The 17,160-nt window shown below is 44.3% G+C and overlaps 1 protein-coding gene across 1 annotated transcript in view; it reads right to left on the reverse strand.

Moving 5' to 3' along the window:
* Window positions 1-17,160, reverse strand: part of LOC138261246 (E3 SUMO-protein ligase KIAA1586-like) — a 318,042-nt gene that overhangs the window by 288,736 nt on the left and 12,146 nt on the right. The gene's annotated exons all lie outside the window — the stretch shown is intronic.

The following is a 17,160-nucleotide window of genomic DNA, read 5'->3' on the forward strand; positions in this document are numbered from 1 at the left end:
AGTATGTGATGGCATGCAGGTTGGGTGGGGGGGATAAGGTAGTAAAGATTTGCCTTACCAGAGTCCAGTCCTCCTGCTACTCCTGCGAGGCCCTCAGGATGCAGTATTGCCAAGACCTGCTCCTCCCATGTTGTTAGTTGTGGGGAAGGAGGTGGGGGTCCACCGCCAGTCCTCTGTACAGCAATCAGGTGTCTGGATACCACGGAACGCACCTTCCCCTGTAGGTCGTTCCACCTCTTCCTGATGTCATCCCGTGTTCTTGGATGCGGTCCCACTGCGTTTACCCTGTCGACAATTCTTCGCCAGAGCTCCATATTCCTTGCAATGGATGTCTGCTGCACCTGTGATCCGATTAACTGTGGCTCTACCCGGACGATTTCCTCCACCATGACCCTGAGCTCCTCCTCAGGGAACCTGTGGTGTCTTTGAGGTGCCATGATGTGGTGTGGGTGATGTGTGAGGTGGTGCCTGTTGTGATGTGTGAGGGGATGTGTTGGTGTGTGTTGTTTGAGGTGCTTGGATGTTGTGTAAGTGATGGTGTTGTGTGTCTGTGGATGCCAGTGTTGTTTTTGGTAGTGTCTCTCTCTGGCCTGCTTTCAAATTTCTGGTAGTAAGGGTTTGTGGGTAATGTGGGTGTGTGTTTTATAGTGGTGTGAGTGTGTGGTGTGTGTATGTGTATCAGCTGTGTGTATTTTGAATTGTCCAATGTGGTTGTGTTTTATAAATAGTTCTGTATTTTGAGTGTGGCGGTGTGTACTGCCAATGGTTTACCGTGGTTGGAAGACCGCCGCGTTGTTTTGTGGGTCTTGATAGTGTGGGCGTATTCTTGTAGGCGTGACGGTGTCGGTTTTGTTATCGCCAGTTTATCACTGACCTTTGGTGTGGCGGACTTGTGTGGGTGTCTGTATTGGGGCGGATTCCGAGCTGTGGGTCGCAATACCTGTAGCGGAATTCCGCAGCCGCAGCGGTATGTTGGCGGTCTTCTGCACGGCTGTAAGCAGGATTTACCGCCAGGGTTGTAATGAGGGCCTTAGCATTAGTGAAGGAGCTATGTCTGGTTCTACTTGCAAAAAATATACAAAAAAGTGATGAACTGTATTTTTGAATAAATCTCAGCCACTAATAATTACTCAGATCACACACCAGTCCATCGTTATTTTGCACACCATGCCACCATAGTTTGGACTCAGCCAAATGCAAATCAGTCTTGACTCTTCTCAAACAGGAGCAATCCAGCCTGAACTGCCAGGTCAGGCCCCCACCGTCCCCCCACTGAAACAGAACACAAGCAACCCATAACTGGTTTTGTCATGTTTAGGGTTCATCAGTCAGGTATAGCTTGGTTCCACTGACGCAGTGTGCTTGGGACCCTATAGTGCATCCACACCAGGGGACTGTGTTTGACTTCCTGATGACAGGATCTGCTGCTCATAAGTCCACTCTGCCTTTGTGAGCCTACTAAAATGACTACCATTGAGCAGGGTAGAAGTGAACATCTGTTACGGAGTGCCAAGATGCCCCAAAGGGCGAGCATATGTTTAACAAGTATATATGTAATATTATTAGTTGGCATATTAAAGCAGTATAGATGAAGTATTTAATTGAATGAAAGCCAACTTTGTACTGCCTGGCATCTAATGAGTCTGCTAGTTACCCGAGATCCTGTCAAGAGTCCAATAATGAAGTTAGCACAGTAAAGGCAAGCAAAAGCATAGTAGGATGCTCAAACAACAATCTCCTCACAGCACCGCCAACAAGAAGTTCCAGTTGAGGCTCCTCGAGTGGACTCGGGTCACTGGGATTAACCTAGCCCTTGTATTGTGTATTGGACCTGTGCTCCATCACAGTTGGTCTGAACTTGTGGCTTTGACCCATTCCAATGTGATCAGATACCTGTGATTGGCGCTTTGTGCTTTTTAACCCTATTTTCACCTGAAACTTTAACAATTCAGAACTCTGGTTCTACTGATTGGAGTTTTGCCATTGAGGTGTAATTTTTTCAGTAAAAGATACTTTATTTTTCTCAATTGGTTGGGATTTTATGCATGTTGTTTTTCATTTTATTACTGTTTGAGTGCTGCATAACTACTTTACACATTGCCTCTAAATTAAGCCTGACTGCTTTTTTGCAAAGTTATTTTAGGGTTAAATCTCTTTATTTAGTGACTGTTGTGGTTCATCCAGACAAGGATTTTGCTTATTACTTGATTCAGGCTCTCTACCCTCTGAACTAATAACCCAATTGCTTCACTGCCTAGAGTAAAGTATAGGAAAAATCAAATACATTTTTAACTCAACAAATGTGTAGAAATATTGTAATTTTAATAAATAATGTAAATTAATTTAATATTTTTATTTTAAGTGTAGAGCAAAATATTTAGAAAATGCTGCAGCATTATTAACTTAACATTGAATAAAGTATTTCATTTGAACAGTTTAGAATAATTGAAAATATGTTTCTGAAGTTTAAATTTAAAAGAAATCCATCTAAAGTAAAAAATAAATAAAACAAAATAATTGTTAAAATTGATGCATAGTAATGATTAATAGTAATTTAATTATTTTGTATTAAAAATAGTGTTACATTAGTCTATGAATTAAAAAATGATAAAATGTTTATAATTAAATAAAAAATATGTTTTATATTTAGATATATTTGACCATTAAATTATATTTATTTATATATTTAACTATTTTAAATAATTTAATTACATTTAGCATGTTTTTCCCTATGGGATTTTATTTTAAGGATCTACTTCCATTATTTCACATTGGAGAGTGTTGCAGTACCCGTTGTTAGTCATGTGTGCTGCTGGACTTACTCCAGCTCAGGGCTGGAGTAAGGTATTACTGTTGTGGGTCCTTTTTTGGCTGTAGCAACATTGGAACTGCAGCTTGTGAATAGCAATGCGCTTACTCTTATGTTGGTGGGTGCATATCCTTCCCTAAACTCCTCCCCTGCCATCCTGACCCCATTTACTTCTCCATAAAGTCCTCCCTTTTTACTAAGTGTAAATATGCGTGCCTTTCCTGCCACTCAATCTGGTCCCTCCCACATTTACTTAATAGTAAACGTACATGGCTGAAGATCTCCCAGTAGAAAAGACAGGAGAAGTGGAGGTGGAAACTTACACTCGTAAGTTTGTGAATAGCATTTTGTAGTACTTTAGTAGTACTGTTGTTGCACTACTAAATGTTCACTAAAATTCAGTTTATGAATAGGCCCCTTTATTTCCTGCAAGTTGTGACCTCAAAGACCATTGATGGTTTTGCTTCGGTAGGATCAAGAGCATCCGGTTGCTTTGTGAATAATCAATTTCAAGCAACACAACAGATTTCTATCAAGGAGAAACCATAAAGGAAGATAGAACTACTCTCACTTCTTGAACTGTAAGCTTTGAGACACTTCTCTTAATAACGTCTACACTGACTGGACACGAAGAAGAAATTAACTTTGATTTAATTGATGCCTCATCCTTTTCTGTACTACTTGGCACTACGTGGCTTAGGAAACACAATCCCTAACTAGACTGGCACATGCAAGAAACCACCTTTAATTTGCTATACTGTGATACACATTGTTTCTCAGAAGCAGCCATTGACAAGATCCAAACATTAATATGCTTTGTGCTGCAGCCTAATTCTTCAGTGGTCAATCCACAAGTGAAAAAGGATGAGGTTGCCCTTCCCAGTACCAAATAGGAAGTGAACACTCTTCCATCACATCGAGAACATGATTGCTGAATTGACCTTTTGCCTGGACAACATATTCCCCATTGAAAGATTTACCCACTGACTATGAAACATGATGAAGTCAATATGGTCAAGAAATGCTGACAAAGGCTTCATTCAGCACTCCACCTCCTGACATGGGCACTAATCTTCTTTGTGACAAAAACAAATGCAGAATATAGGCCATGCATAGTCTATCGAGAATTGAATGCCATTACCTTAAGAAACAGGTCCTCTCTTGTCTGCATAGCCATACTGTTTGATCAAATTAAATCCGCTAAAACACCCTCTAAATTAGATCTCAGAGGAACATATCATTTTATATGGATTTATGATGGTGGGCGAGTGGAATATGGCGTTCGATACCACACGTTGGCATTTCAAATATCTGGTGATTCCTTTCAGCCTCTGTAATGCCATTGTCACATTCCAGCATTTCGTAAATGACATATTCAGAGACATCTTGGATGCCATATCTCAATGACATTTGATTTACCCATCTTTATTGATGAAAATTGATGACAAGCACAAGAAGTACTATCAAGATTAAGGAAGCATTCTATATATGCCGAAGACGAGAATTGTCTCTTTGAAGTTTCTAGTATCCACTTCCTCTGCTTTGAAATTTTGAAACAGGGAGTAGGAATGGACCCTGCTAAATGGAAAGCAGTTTTAAAATGGCCCACTATAGGAAATGTATAGTAAGTTTAAAGGTGTATTTGTTTTACAAACTTTTTGCAAAAATTCATTGATAATTCACCAATCATACATACAATTGTTCATTTAATCAGGAAGGTCTGAAGTTAAAATGAGAAGAACAGAAACGGGCCTATAACCAACTAAAACAAATGTTACCTTTGCTCCACTACTAAGAAATCCTAATCACGTACTAGCATATGGAATAGAAACAGATCATTTCTGCCCTGCTATTGCAGCCATGCTGTGACAAAGGGATCCAAACACTAATTAACTTAATCCAAAATCAGTTTAGTCAGGGACCTTAACAGACACAGAATAGAACTATACTATTTATGATCAAAAGCTCCCAGTGAGCAAATAAGCATTTTCCCATTAGAAACACCATCTGGTAGGAACTAGAAATAAGATTATAGTGTGGACAGATTAGCAGAATTTGTGATATCTCAACACAATGAAACTTCTTACTTTCACCTTGCTAGTTGGACGTTATTTTTTCCTTGTTTTGATTATGTCATAACAAATCCTCCTTGTAAACAACATGGGAAAAAGGATGCACTTCCTCATCAGAAGGATTCTGAACCCAAAACAAGAAAAGAAACACCCTATATTCTAGCTCTCTCTGCCTCTCCTGCTACAGACTTTTACAACTCATTTTGCTAAGTTCAAAAAGACATCCCAGCACCCAAATAGATAGAAAAATAACACCTATGAAGATCAGCTTAAAAGGGTCTACTGTATCAAGATGGATCCTTGTACCAACCCAGCTAGATGATGCAGTCTAAGGGCCTGATTACGAGTTTGGCAGTCAGAAAACCCAATCACCAGACCCGTGGTGAGGAGACCACTGCAGAGTTTTCCTCTAGTAGGAGTGTTCTGCTGGGCTGACCGGCAGAAACCAAGAAATTTGCTGGTCAGTCAAGTAGAAACGTACGGCTGCATTAGACTCGGCTCCACCTTGAGCCAAGTCCAATGTCGTAGCACAGAGGGCCTCACTAGCACCCTTGGAATGCACACTGTCTGCTGACCGGACAGTGCGCATTCCAACGGTGCTGGGTAGGGGGGCAGTGCAGGGTCCTTCTGTGCCAGCCATTTCATGGTGATTAAACCACGCTGAAAAGGCTGGAGGAGAACATGGTTGTAATCAGCAGGGCGGCGCTGAGTTCAGCTCCACCCTGGCTGATCACAACCAAGACCGCCGTCAGCCCATCACGATCAGAGATCCTGGTGGAGATGGTGGTCTTTTGGTGGTCCGACTGCCACACTTGTAATGCGGCGGTCCTACCGCCACCGCAAGTCTGGCCGTTTTGAGACAGCCAGACTCGTAATCTGGCCCTAAGTGTCTTAAAAGGTATCTTGACTCTCCTGCAGCAGGTTATCCTGGTAAGAAAAAGATGATGGAATGCATCACTAGAGACTTTCGGTGGCCTGGTATCAGGAAGACAATCCAGAGTTATATTTCCAAGTGTTCCCTATGTGCCAAAGTTATACCCTCTCATAGTGCCTCTGCAGGTTACAACTTTTGCCCTCAGTTAATTACCGGTGGAACATGATCTCAATGGACTTTATTGACAGCCTACCTCCATAACAATGACACAGAACACTGTTAGTCATAATAGACTATTTCAATACGATGAGGACATTTTATCCCTTAAAAAAAATGCCCTCAGCCTTAGAATTGGCTGAGATCTTTATTACAGACCCCTTTCGCCTTCATGATCTGCTGAGGTCATTATTACAGAGGAACACAGTTCAAAACCACTCTCCACATACCAATAGTGAAACCAAATGCTTAAATCACTCAGTGTAAAAGTATTTGTGTTGCTTATTTGATGGACCATCCCAGAGCTTGGCATCAATAGATTAATCTAATTGAATTTCCTTATAAAAAATATTTGCACTCCTCACTGGGCAGATCACCTTTTTAACTGCTCATATGGATTTGATGCACAGACAATTAGCTTGAAGGTGTCACGATCCACAATTCCTGTAGTAACTTCACGCTTGTCCTCCAGTCCTCACAGAAAGACTCCTATCTGCACTTAATAAAGGCCTGAGCTGATCATAAGCATTTCACAGATAGACACTGAAGACATGCACATGATAATTGGGTTGGACGCAAGGGTGCATTGTCCACTAAGTTTCTAACAATTTCTGGTACAAATTTTAAATATATCCATCAGTTTGTCAGACCCTTTCCTATGCTTAGGAAGACTGGAAAGTCTGCTTTACAGTTAGTAATTCCTTCTCATTGGCAGATTCACCCATGTTTCAAAAATCCACAGTTAAATCTGTGATCATAGATATGCTTAATGAACCTCCTCCCTTTGTGGTAGATGGGCCACCCGAGTATGAAGTTGAAGAAATTATGAATTCCTGTATCTGAGGCCAATTAGAATACATTGCAGCCTGGAAGGATTATGATAAAATCAAGGCAACCTGCAGATTTCGTCCATGCCCATAGACTGGTGTGGACGTCCATAGACTGCACACTTAAAAAGCATGACCACACAGTGTTCCCTGGGGAGGCTTGTGGGGTATTCTTCGGTGGAGGGGTACTGTGAAGAATCAGGTTATAAAACAGGCAGACAGGGGCTGGGAGCTCCGCAGAACAGGACTGTGGGAACTCAAACAGGCTACTAACTTCCTACTCACTACTTGTGTTGTAGTCATTTCCAGGTCAAGAGAGGTAGAACCCTATTCAGACTTCTTGAGACCTATGTTGTACCTGGCAATGAGTTGCAAAGCTGCATTGACTCACTAGAGACTACAATGTGCATCCTTTCTGTGTCCTACAATGTCTGTTATCCCTTCGTTTCCTCATTAGTACCCTCATTTAGGTGAATGCATGGTTGTATTCTCCCTAGTATCCCTTTCTTGTAGAGTCTTACAGCAGCGTCCTGTTGTCTTCGCTTGATTTCTGGTGTCAGTAAGCATTGGTTTCATTTGTTACCTATACTTTACATTCCTTTGCAGTGCGTCTTCCAACTTACTATAGCTATCTAAGACTCATATCATCAAGGCTGAGACGTGCTGTCTCCAGAAACAGAAGTAATGGAGACTGAAGTTTCAGTCCATGGATTTCTCCCTTTCCTTCTTTCTCTCCTCAGTTTTTGTGTCTGGTGATCTGGTGATACGTGTCACTGTTAGCTGGAACCAAGGCTCAGAGATGGCAGGAAAATCCAGCGGCACAGCAACATGAAACCCCCAATTGGAAAGCTGTCAGTTTACCTGGTTCTCTGAAAGTTTCTTTAATTCAAAATACTAATTCATAGGCCATGATAAATACAACCACAGAACCATAGTTACGCCCTATAATACATCATACCTAATCCTAGTAGGTCTCTTCAATCTCTTACCTTTTAGAATCCTACATTCCAAGATGTTCCTACCTACTGATCTACCATCTACATGAAAATGACCTGCAGAAATTGCTGCTCTGTAACAATTTCCTGTCCTATACTCTAAACCTTTCTTAAATTGCTCCACCAAGAAATGTATCATCTCCACGATAGGAGCCTCTACAAGATCCAAACTCCTCTCCATGCACAAACATGTCTGAATTCTCCATATTCCTCTATACCTTCCTGAAGCAGTGGGAACCTTGTTCCTGGTGCCCAAGGCTCGGCAAGTAATTCTGCAACTCTGTTCGAAAGTCCCTTAAAGCAGTCAGATCTCCAGACACGTTCCATACATGAAGGTTCAACACACTGTCCAGAATTAAAGGATGCTCTTCTCCATCCCCATTCTTCAGTAGACTTTCTCTTGCTGGTACCAAATAAGGTACTGCACATGTCAACTCATCATTGTTGGGAACCAAACTGAGATACTCAAAATGGTGTCACCAACACTATTTGACATTTCTCCTCTATCACTTTTAAAAGGACCATTTGAATCATTGCCAAAGGAGGAAAGGCATAGACTCCCTTCCTCTTCCACGCCATTTTAAATGTGTCCACTGCTGATGCCTCTGTATCTGGCATCCAGCTGAACAGATCCACTTCCAGTGGACCCCAAACCTTCTCTATCCTGTAAAAACACTTTGGATCCAATATCCAATCGCTGAAATCCCTCAAAGGTTTAGAATTCCAATACTCTTACAAATTAATCTCTCCTGGCAAATACTCTGCTTTCACAGTGGTGTCCCCGGAGATGACAACTTCCTGCTGCTGGGCCCTGAGCTTAGAGGAGCATGCCTGCCCTGAACGCACTCCCTGGTTGCTGCAAAATATATCAGAGGCCAGGGCCTGCCTGAGGTGCCCCACAGAGTTGGGGAGGTGCTGTATGCTGGTCCCTGCACAACATATGAACCGGCCACCGCTCCAGCTATTGTTGCCTGCATGCCTTGACCACAGGCCCTGCACAAGGAGCTATACAATAGTGCCCAGAAATCTGACTGCAGCACCCAACAGTGCGGGGAGGTGTGACTCAGGTTGGGGCCTGCGCAACCCACAGTAGGACTCTCCACCGGCAACAGTGGGCAGACCTCCAGAACCTCGCTGTGAAGGACTGGTGTAACGGCCATTGATAACCCCTGCGCTTAGCCACCTCTGAACCATATGTGGGGAGGACACAGGCCACACAGAAGCTGACGCCTTGCCCTGGCCTGGAGACCTCGCCTCACACCACAGTTATACCAGCCGCAAGAATACCAGCACAGGAGCTCCCCTTCTCGCAGCTTAGCCACTAACACCACCGGGGGGTCCCCTCATATACAGCATCCCATTGTGTACAGGAGCCACTGCCACCAAGTAGGGACAATCCAATTCACAACATGGCAGCAAATCGCTGCCAAAAAAGATACCTTCATCGAGGACTTGTTGGCTAAGCCCTCCACTAAGAAATCAGACCACCACCGTGATACACCACCTACCACATCTCCATAGGCAGAGCTATCTGGGACAGGCAATATACAGGCAGTGGAGCTTATAACCCGCACGTTCTTGAAACAGCTATTTGGGGTGCTTAGAAAGGATATTGCGACACTTAAGCAGGAGGTGGCAATGGAAGTAAAGGACCTCAAGAAAGACATGGGGGAGATGGGCAAGTGATTGGATGAACTGGAGAAGACGGGAGATCATCTAGAGCAGGAATTACATGAGCATCAACAGGAACTTTTAGAGCTGCGAAATAAAAACAAGGACCGCTACTATGGTCTAGGAAATCTGGAAAACAGGTCACATCACTCAAATATCCAAATCGGAGGCGTGCCCATGCAGGCAAACTCGGACAAGCAAGAGGAATACTTTGTCCCACAGTTCTGCCACATGGCACCAGAGCTGGTGGAAAAGGACATTGTTCAGGACTGCACTCATAAAGCAGGAAGGCCCGCAAAGAACCCTGGCATGCCTCAAGCTATCTTAACCTGTGTCCTCCTGTCCAGACAGCAGCAGCTTATCATGGCTGCGGTTCATGACATACCTGCAATTACCTATGAAGGTACCAAAATTGTGATCTTCCAGGCTCTCTCCCCACTGACACTGCAACGTCGCAGGATATTACGACCAGACAGTGCTTTCCTGCTCGAGCAGGAGGTTCGCTACCACTGGGGACACCCCTTTCGCCTTGTGTTTTCTTGGAACAAAGAGACGCACACTATTCACAACTTATAGGAGGCCTGCACCATCCTAGACCATGACCCAGTATTGGATGATGAGACTCGCCAATCCACGCTCTGAACACCAGCCCGTCCCACTGCCAAACCCAGTTGCCCGCCTCGTGTGCCCAAGACCTTGACGGCAAAGCCCTCTACAGCCGAAAGCCACAAAGAACAAGCAGCTTTCCTGTGCCAATCATAGCGGCATGGGAACACGTCTGACCCTGATGGGGACTGAATATATAGATGGAGCCTCTGGTCTCGACAATCACCCACACATCTTTTGCTGCCACAATCCCGATCATTTCAGGTGCGGCGCAAGCAACAGAACACACCTGCAGCATTACACTTTAGACGCGCTGTGGAGCTCCTCTCTTTCCTTGGGAGTGGGAAGGTTAGTGTTTTGTTCATTCTCTACCCCTTACCTTCCCCCACCAACACCCGTCTCCAATGCATTTGTTTGAAGATCCCAGGCAGGTTTAGTCTGCCGGTTGGGGCCCATGTAGCATTTGCACCACTGGACTATCCTGCCACATCAGGTAAAATGTGCTTTTTACTTCCTATTTTTACATGATTAAAGTTCTTAGCCTCAATGTTCAAGGCCTCAGCGCCCTAGTAAAGTACAAAACCCTCCTCCTTATGCTCAGGAAGTCCAAATGAGACATTTGCCTACTGCAGGAAACGCACCTCCTCAGGAAGGACTGGCATTGCCTAAGATCCAGCTGGTTTGACCGCCAATTCTTCTCGTCCAGAACCCAGAAGAAGGCTGGATAAGCAATCTTTTTGGCCACACACTTTCCAGGCCAGGCCATACAAACACAGATGGAGTTAACTGGCAGGCTACTCTCTCCGCATCTCTATACACACCTACACCTTCACAGTGACCACATTGTATGACCCTCGCGAACATCAGAAGCCCTTCCTCCCAGATGCTTTGGGTAGGGCCATGACATCCCCAGATACTGATGTGCTGATGGGTGGTGACTTCAATTTAGTCCCTAACTCACTTCTGGATAGGACGGTTCAAAGAATAGGACAGACAGGGGCCACAATAGCAGCTGGTCTCCAGTAGTTGCATGACATGGGGCTCATAGATGTCTGACGCATTAGACATCCCATGGACAGGGCGTACACCTTCTTCTCTACCACTCACCAAATATATTCCCACATAGAACTTTTCTTTGTAACACAGCCCCTAATGACAACTATCACGGAAGTGGAATTTGGAGTTGCCATCCTCTCCGATCACTGACACATTATCATTACGCACATTTCCCATCAGGTCAACAGCTGGATACTTAACACCAACATCTTGCAATACGACACAACCACTACAGAAATTACCAAATGCAAAATGCACATACCTCGACCTCAACGACACTCTGAACACCCCCATTGCACTCCTTTGGGATACCCTCAAAGTGGTTATTAGGGCCACATTTATAGCCATATCAGCACAACAACAACAGGAAATACAAGACACAACAGCTAGAGGGTCTGGTGCAGGACTTAGAGGAGGAACACAAATGGACAGGCTTGCATTGTGTGCTCCGCCAGCTTGTAGTGGCAAGTAAGAAGGTTCAGGCCCTTGATATAGATAAAGCAGAATATGTGATATCATGCACAAAACAAACATTTTATTCAGGGGGTAGAAAAGCAGGGAGAATGTTGGGGCATAGGCTGCAAGCTCAAGCATAGGATATCAGGGGTAGCCACAGAACAAGAGACCTGGTGTGCCAGGACTTCCAAATAGCACAAGAACTTGAATGCTTCTATGTTGCTCTGTATATGGCAGAACCGCTAGCTTTAATTGATGCACACAACTATCTTGAATCAACTACGCTGGCACACATTCCAGATCCGGACGCCTCACATCTTGGTAGAGATATCCACACCACAGAGGTTCTAGAAGCCATAGCCCAGCTTCCGGGCGCTTATCCATCTGACTTTTACAAAGCCTTAGAACACACTCTGGCCCCCCTTTTGGTGTGCCTACAAAACTCCTTTAGCACCATGGGAACTCTCACCTATACAATGAGGAATGCCATTATCACAGTCATCCTTTAGCCAGGGAAAAATACGAAACATGTTGTTAAATGTGGATGCTAAAGTTTTTACCAGTGTCCTTGCTGCTCGTCCAGCACCATACATGCAAGGTCTAATTGACCCAGATCAAACCAGATTGATTCCGGAGATGCAGTAGTGACAATATTAAGCACCTCTTTCACCTCATAGATAAGACCCGTAATGCCAAATAATCAGCCCTCTTGCTGTTGGTCGACACTTAAAAAGAATTTGCCCGTGTTCTTTAGCCATAGCTGGGGGGGGGAATACTAGCGAAAATTGGCCTTGGCCCCATATCCAGAAATGGATTTCGAGCAACTACGCAGTGCCAAGGGCACAAGTCAGGGTAAATGGAGCGCTGTCAAACCCTCTCACTATTGAACGGGGCACCCCACGAGGCTGTTCCTTGTCCCCCTCCTGTTTGGCTTGTATATTGAGCCCTTGGTGGGAAGGATACGGGGTAACCAACTCATTACAGGAATTCCAATGGGCAGCAGGAAATATGACTGGTTATGTATGCAGACAGTATGTTGTCCCTCACCAATCCCTACACTTGCGTCCCACTCTTGCTAACGAAGCTGGAACCTTCGGCAGAGTCTCAATATTCAAAGTCAGCCCTCCAAAAAACACAAGTGTTGGGACTTACATGCAGACCATCAACAACTTTCCAAATGTTTCCCCTTTTTCCTGGGCAACACAGGGGGTTCCATACCTGGGTTTACAAATTAACTCCACGCTGGAGACAATGGAAGAACAAAACTATGGGACGCACCTCTTCATGGAAGGGAAGACTAGCAGTGGTCAGGATGTCTCTCCTACCCAAATGATTCTATATAATGCAAACACTGCTGCTCCAACCGCCCCCTACATTCTGGGGAAAATACAGTAATTGATGGAGAACTACATTTGGGAGGGAAAAAGGCACATATGGCTAAACAGCAGGCGTACTGACTCTGAGGGAGGATGGGTTGGGCATCCCTAATCTAACACAATATTACCAGGCAGCACAGCTATGATATATGGTGGAGTGGATTAAACCCAAGACAGAGAAGCTCTGGTGCGTCATTGACCAAGCAGTCACAGGAATCCACATCTGGAAAGTGCTTCCCAAACAACACAGGCTGCCTGAGGTATAAATCTCTCCTGTACTGCAGGCCACACAGGGTACCTGGGACAATGTCCAACAAAGGACTAATCTGTCCTCCCACATTTCACCCATGAAGCCAATCCTCGGGAACTCAAATTTCCCCACCGCTCTCCATGTTGGTAAATGGCCGGCTGTAAGAGAGTGGGTGACTTCTTTGATCGGGATGGCATCCTGGATTTCACCCAACTCCGGGAGGACTATGCCCTGCCCTCCAATGCCCATTGGGAGCATTTAGACATTAGGCTCTGGGTCACACAACCTCATATTAGGCCTCATGCCAACCTCATGCCCCCTGACACTTTTTGAACGGTGGCTTTTGACTTGCACCACAGACAAAAAGATCCTGTCAGACATATACACCATTCTGAACACACTGACACAAAAATCACCCTCCTCTGCACAACAACTATGGGTCAAAGAGTGCGGCTGCCCCTTTACGCCTAAGGAATGGTCAGATATCTTACACCGGAAGCACTCTCAGCCATTAGCACCAGATGCACTGAAACACTCATAAAAATTGTACATTATTGGTATTATAGGCCTGCACGTCTGGCGAGCTGGAAACAAGGAGGGACTGATGAATGTTGGCGACACTGTGGCCTAACTGAGATGCTGCCACATATCTTCTGGCAGTGCCCTAAACTTCAAACCTTCTGGTCCGAAGTCCTGGTGAATATCAACGAAATGTATGACGCCGACATCCCACAATTTCCCAGCTATATCCTACTAGGCTTCCCCAATGTCTTGACTTACCCGTTATCATCAGAGCGGGGTGAAGCAATTACACTTGCTCTCTGTGCAGCAAAGCAAACCATCCTGGCCAAGTGGGGGTCTGACTTTGTCCCAACGAAGCAGCACTGGCTGTATAAACTTTAGGGTATTCTGGGAATGAAACGGCTCACAGCGGCAACCGAACTTTGATTGCCCCAATTCAACAGGACATGGGGGCCATGTGTATGTTTTCTATCCCCAGAATTTCAGGAATTGACCTTTCCCCGCTACTTACAGGTGCTTTGCTTGACCCAAGAGGGAGGGGAACGCTTGTTACATATATTGCAGCCCCTGGCTCCCTGAGCACCATTACTACCAACTTATCTAACCTGCATGTATACAATGGAGTAAAGGCACCTTACTGCCTTCCTTTTCCATTGGTTTCCCTTATTTATCACTACCTCCTCTTCCCCTCCCCCTTTTCTCTTCCTTTTTCCTTCCTGAGCCCCTCCGTACAGTTATCGTCATCTCTAATTTCCTCACCAGTCGGTGGATGTAGGGGAGAATGTTAGTATGGTTGTTTTTCTTTCTCTGTCTTAAAACGCAATAATACTCGATTTAAACCTCAAATCTCCTTTCTTATCAATTTCACCTTTTTCTCTGGAAGCTTTAACACAACCTCCACTGTATCCATTTGGAATCCTAAAAACTCCATCTTCTGTTGAGGTATCGAAACAAATCTCTCCTTGTTTATCAAAAATCCTAAACTTTCCAACATGTTCAGCACCTGTGCTAATTCCTTCTTCAGACCTTCTAAATCCTGTGACATGATCAATAGGTGATCTAAATACATTGTTGTGTGTATACCTCTCTCTCGAAAATATGCCATCACTACTCTCATTACTTTTGTGAAGCACCATAGTGCTGAAGAAAGCCGAAATGGAAGACACTGAAACTGACACAGATGTTTACTCCATTTGAATTGTAAAACTGTGTGACTCCCCTTCTCTGTGGAAATTGTGAAGTGTACGTCCTTTGAATCTAATTTCACCAGCCTGTCATTTCTCAACAATAGGCCCCTCAAACAATGGATCCCTTCCATCTTGAAATGTCTTTATATCAAATCGTTTTTCAATTCTCTAAGGTTTATCACTGACCTCCATCCTTTGTATTTATTTGTGGACCAAAAGGATAGTGCTCGCAAAGCACATAGCTATCTCCTCTATGTATTATATTGCCTCTTTCTGATTCATGGACTCTATCTCTGAATCCACAACTATCTTTTGTTCGTCTGTTCCTATTATCCCTCTTGGTTCTCTTCTCTGTTGCAGAAGCTCCCCAAACTCTACTTCAAACACTTGTACAGTTTTTAATACCCAGGGGTCTTTAGATAACTTCTTCAATTACCTGATAAAAATGTCTTTACCAACAACCTACTCTTCCTAGGAAAGAACCAAAAACAATCTCCATACTCATCTTGGGTTCCTGTGTAACTCTGGCCACAGCCACGCAAAAACCTTCCTCCTCCTGTTCTTCTGACTCTCACTCTGCTTGGGTAGAAACCAGAAGAGGCTTGATATCCTCTGCCTCTAAATTGATCTTTGTACTGGGACCTCTGTATCCCTCAGCCAGTACCGGGTCCACTTCTACTGGCCCTTCCAAAAACACTACTTCCAAAAACTTTTTTCATATTCACTTGCACCTTAACTGAAGCTGTAAAAGTGGCCACATATTTTCCAAGGGATTTTACTAGCCCTTCTCTGAATACCTTAACCATCCTCTCTAGGTTCTCTCTGACCCATGTCCCCCAACTTGGACCTAATTTTCTTCAGGATTGCCTTCCTCCTCTCCTCCATCAATCCAGCATTTGCATTTCCCAACATAACCACAGCTCTCTGACTCATTCCCTGAGTAATTCCAAATCCACTGGCACTTCATTAACATGAGCCTATTCGGCTATATCTAAAAATCCTAGCCAAAGACCCATAACATCTAAACCTTTATCCTGGCACATTTTAAGCGATCATTCTAGACCTTTTCTCGGATCTCTGCACAAACAAAACAAAAAATAATCAATTCCGGGTCTCAATTAGATGCACTACACACCTTCTTGTCAATAACTGGTCTATAGTATTCTGCTCTCATTACTCATCTCACCTCCTGATCTAAAGTAGGGGTGGGCAGTGAGTTCCGCTTTGTGATGGAGTTAACAGAGTTTTTGGCACTCCATGCTCCACTTGGAGCATGGACTTTTGCCAAAAACTCCACTAAACCCCGAGCGGAGCTCATGCGTGCGCACTGCAGCCCAGTTATGGGCCACAAAGTACAAGTACAGACAGTTTGCGCTTGCGCTGTGTGGCCCATTACTAGACAGCAGTGTGCACCCAGCCCAATGTTGGTGGCACAGAGCTGCTGCAAACCCTGGCACCAGCTCCAGATCCCAGCATTCTCCTTTAACTGTCCTCAGCAGCCTGGGACCAGGGTGCAGAGGGAGGCAGAGAGCCAGACCCTGCTTAGCACTTCTGAGATCGTTGCATTTGTGCCACAGTGCCAGTATGGCAGGCGGCACACCACAGCACACGGAACTCCACAGAATTCCACTGAGTTTTACGCCAACTCTGCGGAATTCCACAGATTAGAACTCTGTGAACTCCTCCCACCCTTGATCTAAAGGTTTACAGATCCATTCTTTTTTTAATTTACTCATGTGCTCCATTGGCCACCAGTCTCCACTTCTTGGATGACTAAATGGAGAAAACATTGCCTCTCCTGACGGATCCCTGAGCATCTCTGTAGAACATGCACCCTCAATATTCCTGAATTTGTCAATGAATTAATTATTCTATTGCATGTCAAAAAACATATTCATCATACTCCTCATCATCCTCAGTCAGGAAGACTTGACTCATGTCTACTTCAAAGCATTCATCCTCCTGCATACACTGCAGACAATATTTGTTTGCGTGCTGCTAAGGACACCCGTTCTCTGCGTGCCGCTAAGCACACCTTTCCTTTTGATGGTATTCAACCAATCCCTCCCTCACTTTGACATAGATATGTCATCCAAATGTTTAGTCTTTCTAATTGCCTTACCTCCTTTTTCACTTTTTTGCCCTTTCTCCTCTGACATGGAATAAAGCTCCTCTCCTGACTCCAAGTCCTCTCTTTTTACTTTTTGAGGTACTATCCAATGTTTCCTGCACTTTGTTTTTCA

The sequence above is a fragment of the Pleurodeles waltl genome, chromosome 10 (genome assembly GCF_031143425.1).
Source record: "Pleurodeles waltl isolate 20211129_DDA chromosome 10, aPleWal1.hap1.20221129, whole genome shotgun sequence".
In the NCBI taxonomy this organism is placed as follows: domain Eukaryota; kingdom Metazoa; phylum Chordata; class Amphibia; order Caudata; family Salamandridae; genus Pleurodeles; species Pleurodeles waltl.